We start from the raw sequence: 10379 nt of genomic DNA, 5'->3' as shown, positions 1-10379 counted from the left end.
ACAGGGTAGGGGTCGACCGATTATCGGCCAGGCCGATTATCGGGGCCAATATTCATCATTTGACCGATTATCGGTATCGGCCTTTTTTTTTATCAGTGAAGTGGAAAGTAATGTACACAATCTACAGAACAACATATAGAATGAATTGAATGATGAATAAACAGTGGGGTATTAATACACTAGATATCAGCCTGTGAGCAGTATGAACAGTGTGTATGAATATGCTAAGATATATAAAGTATTAAAACGGTAAGCAGTATAGTATAAAATATATAGATATTAATTTCATGATGATAAACATTGTGGAACAATGATGAAAAATGGGAATGGATGTGGCGACGTAAAACTGACACAAAACAACAACAAACTGTTGCCAGCCAATGGGAGAGCTTCATCAGCAGCACGTGGTAAAACCCACCAATGAGCGCTCAGCTCGAGATACCAGCGAGCCGTTTCCCATCAAGCATTTCGCTTCCGCAGCTCGTGGAGAGCAACTGCGCCAACTCGCCTCGCTCTCAAGGCTGCGGGCGTCTTTGTCCCGCGAGATTTCAAAGTCTCATGTGGGCGAGCCTCCAGAGCAAGTCGGACAAAATGACTAACCATCATGCAACGCACTAGCAAGACGTTGATCGCAACTGCGCAGGTCTGCGCAGGTCTTGCTTGTCTCAAACAAGCCTACTCTCTGTACACGAGCAATGTCCAGCCCACAGCGCTATCTGATAGGCTATTACTGGAGTGTCAATCAACACTGAAGATTTTCCGGGCAGGAGCCAGCCATAGAGGCGGGACCTTCTCAGATTACAGGCAGGTGCGAAGAACGCAGACACAGACAGAGGCAAGCAGCAGCGCTGAGCGGCGGAGCCATACATGTGTTTTGAAGGTAAATCAGTTGAAAGCCGAAGTTCAATAAACATCCCTATCCCTTATACTGAAGTTGCAAAAACAGCACGATCTATTGATCCAATTCTATCAGCTTCCCAGTTATACAGGGACGCGGGAAGTCAGTCAGAGTTGGGGTGCGTGCAGCGTCTCGTAGCGGAACTGTGGTGCGGAGGGGGGGCTGCGAGTGAAGCCTCACAGTTTTTCAGGTTGATATGTGAAGCTCATTAGCTAATCAACATGTATTTAGCAAATGTTTAGCAAAATATTAGAAGTGAGGCTACTAGTCTAACGTTAGGTCTACTGTAATAGCCTCACTTTTAATAGTTTGCAAAACATTAGCTAGCACTAGTGTTTTGCAGTTGCTAGCAGTTTATTGGGATGTTATGCTAGACAGACAGGCATTGGTTTGATATAATACATTAAGCATTATTGTTAGTTAAGCATGTCAGCCTGCTGCCCCACTTCTTGTCTCTCTCTAACTCATAGCAGACGGCTGCACTAAAGAAAAGGGCACAGAGAGGAAACCAGTTGTAAGATGTTTAAAAGTTCATTAAACATAATATAGGCTATGCTTAAATGCATTTCAAAGAAGTTGTGTTGAGTTGTGTTGGAGTTTGTGTTATTCTACATTTTGACACCAAGATTTTCTGATTTTACGGCAAATGTATATCGGTTCCAAATATCGGTTATCGGTCTCCTTGATTACTAATAATCGGTATCGGTATCGGCCTTGAAAAAGCCATATCGGTCGATCCCTAGTACAGGGACATTATGCAGATGTCATCACCTGAAGATGAAAATATAGATTCAGCGATATGTACCATTTTAAGGAAATAGACTGTTAGCGGTATTGACCGAAGCTCCGCAGCTGTAGCGAGGCACTGCTAATGAAAACTCAAGTGCTCAATTTGTTGGTTTTTCTTTTTTATTAAGAATTGACCAAGCATATCTTCCTCTTCGAAATCCCAGTTGTACTTCGCTAACACGCAGTGCCTGGGAGGGTGCGTTTGATTGTTCCCACAATAGTGCGTGCGTGTGCTTGTGCTTCAAAGGTCCATCATACAAGATGTAGGGGATCTATTGGCAGCTGCTGATAATAACATCCATCATTATGGTTTACTAATAGTTATCACTTCACTTCCTCCTCCAGCACCTGGACACAGCAGGAACCTACGCCAGGATCCTGTTTGTGGACTTCAGCTCTGCCTTCAACACAACCCTCTGGCTGGAGGCTGCGCTCCATCAGGACCAGAAGCTCTCTCCATCAGGACCAACACCTCTCTCCATCAGGACCAGAACCTCTCTCACCAGAACCTCTCTCCATCAGGACCAGAACCTCTCTCCATCAGGACCAACATCTCTCTCCATCAGGACCAGAACCTCTCTCACCAGAACCTCTCTCCATCAGGACCAGAACCTCTCTCCATCAGGACCAACACCTCTCTCCATCAGGACCAGAACCTCTCTCCATCAGGACCAACACCTCTCTCCATCAGGACCAAAACCTCTCGTCACCTCAACAAGGCCCGCCCCCCCCCACTGACACTTTACCTCAGCCACAGCGCAGACTCTATGCATTACATAATGGAGATCACAGGATGGTAAATAATGCAATGTTTAAATATTGCTTACTGCACATATTTTATATTCTATAATTTATTGCATTCTATTTCGATGTAAGTTACTGCTTTATTTTATTTCTATCTTACTATCTTTTTATTACAGTGTTCTTAATATAGTTCGCTATCTGTGTACTTTTTATTTTTTTTTATTTGTATGCACCACGACACCAAGTGAAATTCCTCGTACGCGTGAACCTACCTGGCAATAAACCTGTTTCTGATTCTGATCTGTTTGTCCTCTAGGTTGCACTGCCACGTCTACAGTAGTGCAGAATGGACAGAGGAAACATGATTGGGCCTCAAGTTTTTTGCAGCCAATATTCATTATCCTACAAACTTGGGATAGGAGGGTGAGTGAACAAGTTATCCATTGGTTGGAACCTACATCCGCATTGTTAGATGTACTAAATCCTGCACACTGCTCCTTCAAATGGACAATGTGAGCATATGTCGCCATTTTGCAATTTCTGTTATTTTCAGTTGAGAATGTTTCAAAGTAATCTTAAAAAATTCAACTTACTTTTTGTTTCTACTGTTTATTAGTATGATCTTTAAATATTAAATGCTGTATTCATTAGTTGTACTATAATTCTACAAATATTTTTATATTTTAAGTTTTCAGAGTAATTGTTTCCTACAGAACATTTTGTGATGTCATTTTGTTGAACCTGTAGAACTTTAGGTTCTGTATATATTTTAGTGTTTGATCATACAAATCTAATAAAAAAAATGTAAACTGTTTTTCTCATCATAACTTTATTTAAAGAGCCTGTGACAGCCACCCAACAACTGTTGTGCAATGAAATAGTGGGCTACTAGTAATCTCGAATGGTCAGTTTAAAAAAGAAAAAGGGATACCATTTAGATAAATATCAATAATTTCGAACATCGCGGAAAAATTCCTTCGACTCATTTTGAGGTTTGGGGGGAAGCCGGAAGTGACGTCAATGCGGGAACGCTTCACTGGGCAGCGTGAGATCCAAACACGGACAAAGTGTGTTGTCATCAGTAAGAATGGTTCGACGATGCGTTGTGTCTGGGTGTTCCAATACAGAAAATGACGAACTAAACATCAGCATCCATAGCTTTCCCACAGATGTCAAGCGTCAGCGCACATGGGAGAAAAACGTGCAGAACACAAGGGCCAAATGGTCTGTGAAGAACCCCCGAACGACCTACATATGCAGTGCCCACTTTCTGCCCGATGATTTCAAGGAAGGGCCTATATTGATGGTTGGAAGTGGGATAGATGTAACGCGAAAACGGACTCTGAAGCCGTCAGCAGTGCCTACTCTCTTTCCCACGCCGTCGCAAATCCGTCAAGGCACCGGAGACTTTGCCACCGCCACCCCCCCAGCAAAACGCCACAGAAGTGCCTACTTCGAGAAACGAGAGAACTCAGGTAAAAACAAATACTTTGGCCGCGATTCAATTTAGCAATCGTGTAACTTGAATAATTCCTGATGTAATAAGTGTAATGTAAATGTCACCCTTGTGCTTGTAGGTTTTGGATTCTCACCTAAAGCCACAGTTGACAGCTGATGGTGCATCTGCTGCACATACTTCAACTGCATGCAGTGATGCATCAGATGATCCCATGCAAGAGACGCCAGGCACTATGACCTCTGCTTGCCAAACTACGGAGCCCTGGAGGGTTCATTGAGAGAAAAATAAATAAAACGTGGCCATGTTTTACTTTCTCGTTCGCACGAGTTAATAAAGCGTGGGCACGAGTTAATAAAGCGTGGGCACGAGTTAATAAAGCGTGCGCACGAGTTAATAAAGCGTGCGCACGAGTTAATAAAGCGTGCGCACGAGTTAATAAAGCGTGGGCACGAGTTAATAAAGCGTGGGCACGAGTTAATAAAGCGTGGGCACGAGTTAATAAAGCATGGGCACAAGTTAATAAAGCGTGGGCACGAGTTAATAAAGCGTGGGCACGAGTTAATAAAGCGTGGGCACGAGTTAATAAAGCGTGGGCACGAGTTAATAAAGCGTGGGCACGAGTTAATAAAGCGTGGGCACGAGTTAATAAAGCGTGGGCACGAGTTAATAAAGCGTGGGCACGAGTTAATAAAGCGTGGGCACGAGTTAATAAAGCGTGCGCACGAGTTAATAAAGCGTGCGCACGAGTTAATAAAGCGTGGGCACGAGTTAATAAAGCGTGCGCACGAGTTAATAAAGCGTGCGCACGAGTTAATAAAGCGTGCGCACGAGTTAATAAAGCGTGGGCACGAGTTAATAAAGCGTGCGCACGAGTTAATAAAGCGTGCGCACGAGTTAATAAAGCGTGGGCACGAGTTAATAAAGCGTGGGCACAAGTTAATAAAGCGTGGGCACGAGTTAATAAAGCGTGCGCACGAGTTAATAAAGCGTGCGCACGAGTTAATAAAGCGTGGGCACGAGTTAATAAAGCGTGGGCACGAGTTAATAAAGCGTGGGCACGAGTTAATAAAGCGTGGGCACAAGTTAATAAAGCGTGGGCACGAGTTAATAAAGCGTGCGCACGAGTTAATAAAGCGTGGGCACAAGTTAATAAAGCGTGGGCACGAGTTAATAAAGCGTGCGCACGAGTTAATAAAGCGTGGGCACGAGTTAATAAAGCGTGGGCACGAGTTAATAAAGCGTGCGCACGAGTTAATAAAGCGTGGGCACAAGTTAATAAAGCGTGCGCACGAGTTAATAAAGCGTGCGCACGAGTTAATAAAGCGTGGGCACGAGTTAATAAAGCGTGGGCACGAGTTAATAAAGCGTGGGCACGAGTTAATAAAGCGTGCGCACGAGTTAATAAAGCGTGCGCACGAGTTAATAAAGCGTGCGCACGAGTTAATAAAGCGTGCGCACGAGTTAATAAAGCGTGCGCACGAGTTAATAAAGCGTGGGCACGAGTTAATAAAGCGTGGGCACGAGTTAATAAAGCGTGGGCACGAGTTAATAAAGCGTGCGCACGAGTTAATAAAGCGTGCGCACGAGTTAATAAAGCGTGGGCACGAGTTAATAAAGCGTGGGCACGAGTTAATAAAGCGTGCGCACGAGTTAATAAAGCGTGGGCACGAGTTAATAAAGCGTGCGCACGAGTTAATAAAGCGTGCGCACGAGTTAATAAAGCGTGCGCACGAGTTAATAAAGCGTGCGCACGAGTTAATAAAGCGTGCGCACGAGTTAATAAAGCGTGCGCACTACGGAGGGAAGCTGGGGGAAGCTCGCGTGTGTGTGTGTTTGTGTATTTTTGCGTTTGTGTGTATTGTGTTTGTTTCCCGGGGAAAACACTCACGAGAAACACCGGCTGTTGTTCTGCCTGCTGTGACGTCAAGTTACTCCGTTCTCCGCTTGTAATTATGCCGAAGCTTCAAAGTTGTATTTATCATCTGAATTTGCCGAAACAAGTTTAATATTCTGAAAGCCAAGACTTTGTTTATTTGAAACCAGATGAAAACAAACTGTAACGGACCCTGCTGTGTTCTCTATGATTACTAAACGCCTTACATTCATAATGTCAGCCGGAGGGAGGGGGAGTGAGTGGCGAGTGAGAGCTGTCATCTTCCCTTTACAAGCTTCAAACATTTATTTATCGTGTGATTTTGGAAATAAAAGTTTCATATTCTGAAAGCCAAGACTTTGTTTATCTAAATGTTTTTTAAAAACATCCGAAATAAAAAAATTTTTTTTTTATTTTTAACTTTTTTATTGGCTCATGATAGGCCCCTGATCTCCGTAGGCCCCTGGGCTTCAGCCCAGGTCAGCCCGTGCATTAAGGCGGCCCTGCGTACAGGGCACTGGAGGCAGTAACGTGTAATTCAGGAGAATCTGAGAAGGGCAGCACCAGCTGCAAAGAGCGGTGCCTTTTACTGTTTACTTCACTGCGTTCCCCTTCATTAGAACCGCTGCATAGAGAACGAGGCTGCTACGTTTAACCACACACACCTCTACACTAGAGATGTTAAGATTCACCGATTCGCATCGGTGCACCGGCATAAACGTTCACGATGCGAGTGCACCGGTTGAAAGAGTGCACATCGGCTACAGTTTGGGTTGAACTCGCGATGCATCGATTGCGTAGCGTCTTTGCATCGGTAAAAACAACACACAACAACAACACACACGGAAGTTGAGGAGAAAGAGAAACACAGCGCACCGAAAAATACCTACAAATCAAACGTTTGGCAATACTTCGGATTGTTCAAGAAAGACGTTGTAATAGTCCTTTATGCTATATAGTTGACCGCAGGTCATGGAGAGTGATCAGGTATCCGTAGACCTTTGTATGAGGTATCTTTATTACTTAACAGGTCTACAGCCATGATACATAGATCCGTCCAGAAGCGGGCTTGCATACACACAGTATCACTCCGCAGCCGCACGCCATCAGTAACGTCCTGATGGTATATGTGCGCGGCACTATATACTACAGACAACTTGAAAAATCGCTCGCAAATTGTTAACGATGCCGAGCCGCTTTAAAGTACACACGTAGTACGAGGAACTTAGCGACGCACATAAAGAGGCGACATGGGGTCTGCGGCTGAAAAGAGAAACCTGAAAGTTAGACATGTGAGTGAAATCACTCAGTGAGATGTTCTGTCAGAGAGAGTGGTGTTTAGTTTACAGCAGCCTGTGACGGCCAATAATAGTTTAAATGTCTTCCTTACTGTAAGCAGTTATGAAAGAGCTGTTTGTGAAAGAGGTTATTTGTATTCTTTATTGTTCATATAGAACCCACTGCTTTCTGCTCACTGGTGAGTCAGCCTATGGATGAGTGTTAAGCACATCAGGCAGCAGCTGTATGGGCATTGCACTGTGGTAGCTGTTATTTGCACATTGTTAATCATGAGCAATGCATCCTTACATTGTTTAACTGTGAGGTGTTATACAATTGTACTGTAGCCTACTCTGGAGAGCTTTTAAAGGAAAACAAATAAACGGCATGATGGGATGTGCAGTACCAAATATGTAAAGCACTTTTTTGTTAATGTATGATTTGCTGCATATAAGGAATAAAACAAAAATCCTCTGTCGTACCAAATTGAAGTATCATTATTTTTGCATCGAGTTGAATCGCATCGTATCGCACCGAATCGCATTATGTTAAATCAAATCGTATCGAACTGTATCGCCACAGGGGTGAATCGTATTGTATCGCATCGCCTGGTGTTTCAAATGTATCGTTAATGTATCGTATCCTGGCAACGTATCGAGATGCGCATCGCATCGGCCTCAGTGATGGAGATGCACATCCCTACTCTACACACATCGAACTACCAGAGTATTCCCCTCGTTTTATGAAGGAGATGTCCTGTCACCGGGGCGCATGATGTGTGTGTGTGTGTGTGTGTGTGTGTGTGTGTGTGTGTGTGTGTGTGTGTGTGTGTGTGTGTGTGCTCCGCTCCGCTCTGTGTGTGCGCGTTTGCATTTGTTTTCAAATTACCACGAACAGTAATTTACACAAATCTGGTTCTCCATAGTTGTATGTGTATTCCCAAGTGAAAGAAATTCGTTTAATCTTAATCTCGATGTGCTATAGTCCTGCCGGAGTGCACCGGAACGAACGATACTATCATAAACAAATGCCCACACACACAACACGAGGCCACGCTTTAGTAACTCGTGAGCACGCTTTAGTAACTCGTGAGCACGCTTTAGTAACTCGTGCGCACAAGTTACTAAAGCGTGGCCTCGTTTTGTGTGTGCATCCCTACTATATTGTATAATAGCTTCTTGTTAATATGCCTAATTTAATGTGAATATACTTTTCTTTCTTTCTTTTCAACATGGAGGAGAAGCATGACAACGTCGTGGACCAAACTATGAAGGTGCTTGTGATGCCAGGGACAGGGGACCAGCAGATGTGTCCATTGTCATAGAGGGAGACAGAGTTTTGTGCGGAAACCAAACAAAGGCATGCGCATTGTTGATGGAATTCATCTACGCCCTCAACCTGGAATACCCCAACATGCTCAAATACACATTTGAGGTATTCTAAAAACTGTTTTTGGAGCTTGATGGAGCCAAGCTGCTCAAACAGGTCCAGAGCCTCAAATAAACAATTTGTTCTGAAGTGGATGTTGACTTGTTTTAGTGCCGAGTGACTCAAACACAAGATAATGTGATGTGGAATGTAATGTAATGGATGTGGAGAAACCTGTTTCTGTTAAAAGTGGACTGTTTACTGGCACTTAAAGGTTTTAATAGTTGAGTAAATTGCACTTGGAAGATTATGTTTACAATTTCCATGCACTTTACTGTTAAAACAATGTGATTGTATGACTATTTTGAAGATTCTGCTCAGTGTTAACAATTGAAATGCACTTAACTGTTTAAATAATCTCAATGTATGACCATATTGCACAAAGAAAACATGATCAATAAAATCTTGTGTGTGGCAATATATTGTTTACTGGTAGCCTTACTAATAAAGTAATATTAATGTGTAATATGGATCAATTATTAAGTAAATAGCTGCCTATGATGAGTAAATATTACTCATTTATAAGTAATACGTTTTAAGTAATTGAGATAGATTTGACTTAATTTCTTAAAGTAAGTCTTATATATTAAATACGTGTAACCTTTACCCAAAAATATTGGGTAAAATCTACTCAAAAGAAGTGTGTGCAAATTGTTACCCCCATTTTATTGAGTAGATCTTATAGGTTGGTTTTTACAGTGTAGTCTATACAGCTGTGCTAAGTTTATGAACATATTGATGTCCTTTAGATTTAAACTATTTATTTAATGCATCTGTTTGTGCCTCTATATAATTCTAGGATTTTCCAAAAAACTGCTTGCGGCGTCCAATGAGCGGGAGTGTCAGGTGCTTCGCCCATGGATAAAGAGTGTGAGCAATGTACTGGTGTGCGGTGTCGACCCCTTCTGGTCAAGGAGCCCAGATTGTTGCAAAGTGGGAGTCGGTTGTGTCTCATGTACAGAACGTACACGCAGGCCATGGAGACCTATTCCCGTCATGCATCCATGGCAGGCTGGAGGGGAGGGAGTCCCGCAAGAAATGGCTGGAACCATGTGAGTGTTTTTTCCCCCAAATGTAATATATAATTAGCATATACTATATACAAATCCTGAACTGTAAATATACATGGCTACACATTTTAAGTTACTGATAATGGATCAATATAATCAGTTGCCAGTAATCAGCAACAATTCTTTGTGCAGTCCCAAAACAGAAATGTTAGGGACCGATGAAAATAAATATGAGGGATTTTTTTCTGTTAGGTTATATAATATAGGATATATAATATAGGATCAAAGGTATCCAAAATGGCAAACAGTCGTATTAAAACAGGTTCATAATGTGACACAACACGGTACCGCGGGATGGGCCGTAGAGGTGGAGGGCGCCGCAGCCACGGGAACCCCGTGCCGGCGCCTCTCCCTCCGCTTCATTGTCGCACTGCGCTCCCTGGCCTGCATGGAAATGCGTGGAGGAGCGCGTAGCTGGGCCGGAGGAGGGGCCAGCGGTAGCATCCGGCTAAACTGGATCCTCGCCTCCTCCAGGCGGCTGAAGCGCTGAGTGACCGAGGAGATCGACCCAAAGAGCCCCTCCGTGGACACGGGGGCTCGGAGGAGATCTTCTCAGTCCTTATAGGGCAGTGAGTCCCAACCACACGTGACGAGACGCCACTGTGGCCAAGGAAATCACCCGCCCTGCTGCAGTGGCCACGCCATGAATCACATTGTTCATCTGACCTATAGCGCGGTCCGGATAATCGCTCCCGTCTTGAGACAGGAGGGTGGGGGCGGCTGCCTGAGGGGTGATCAGGGAGACGCCCAACACGCCGAGATTATTCGCTGCAGCCGCCATCTGCGTACCGAGTTTGAACATCTCTTGTCCAGATATTCCAGAGTGTCTCGGTCCCGGGG

The sequence above is a fragment of the Pseudochaenichthys georgianus genome, unplaced genomic scaffold (assembly GCF_902827115.2).
Source record: "Pseudochaenichthys georgianus unplaced genomic scaffold, fPseGeo1.2 scaffold_508_arrow_ctg1, whole genome shotgun sequence".
NCBI lineage: Eukaryota > Metazoa > Chordata > Actinopteri > Perciformes > Channichthyidae > Pseudochaenichthys > Pseudochaenichthys georgianus.
Note: the sequence above shows the minus strand (reverse complement) of the source record.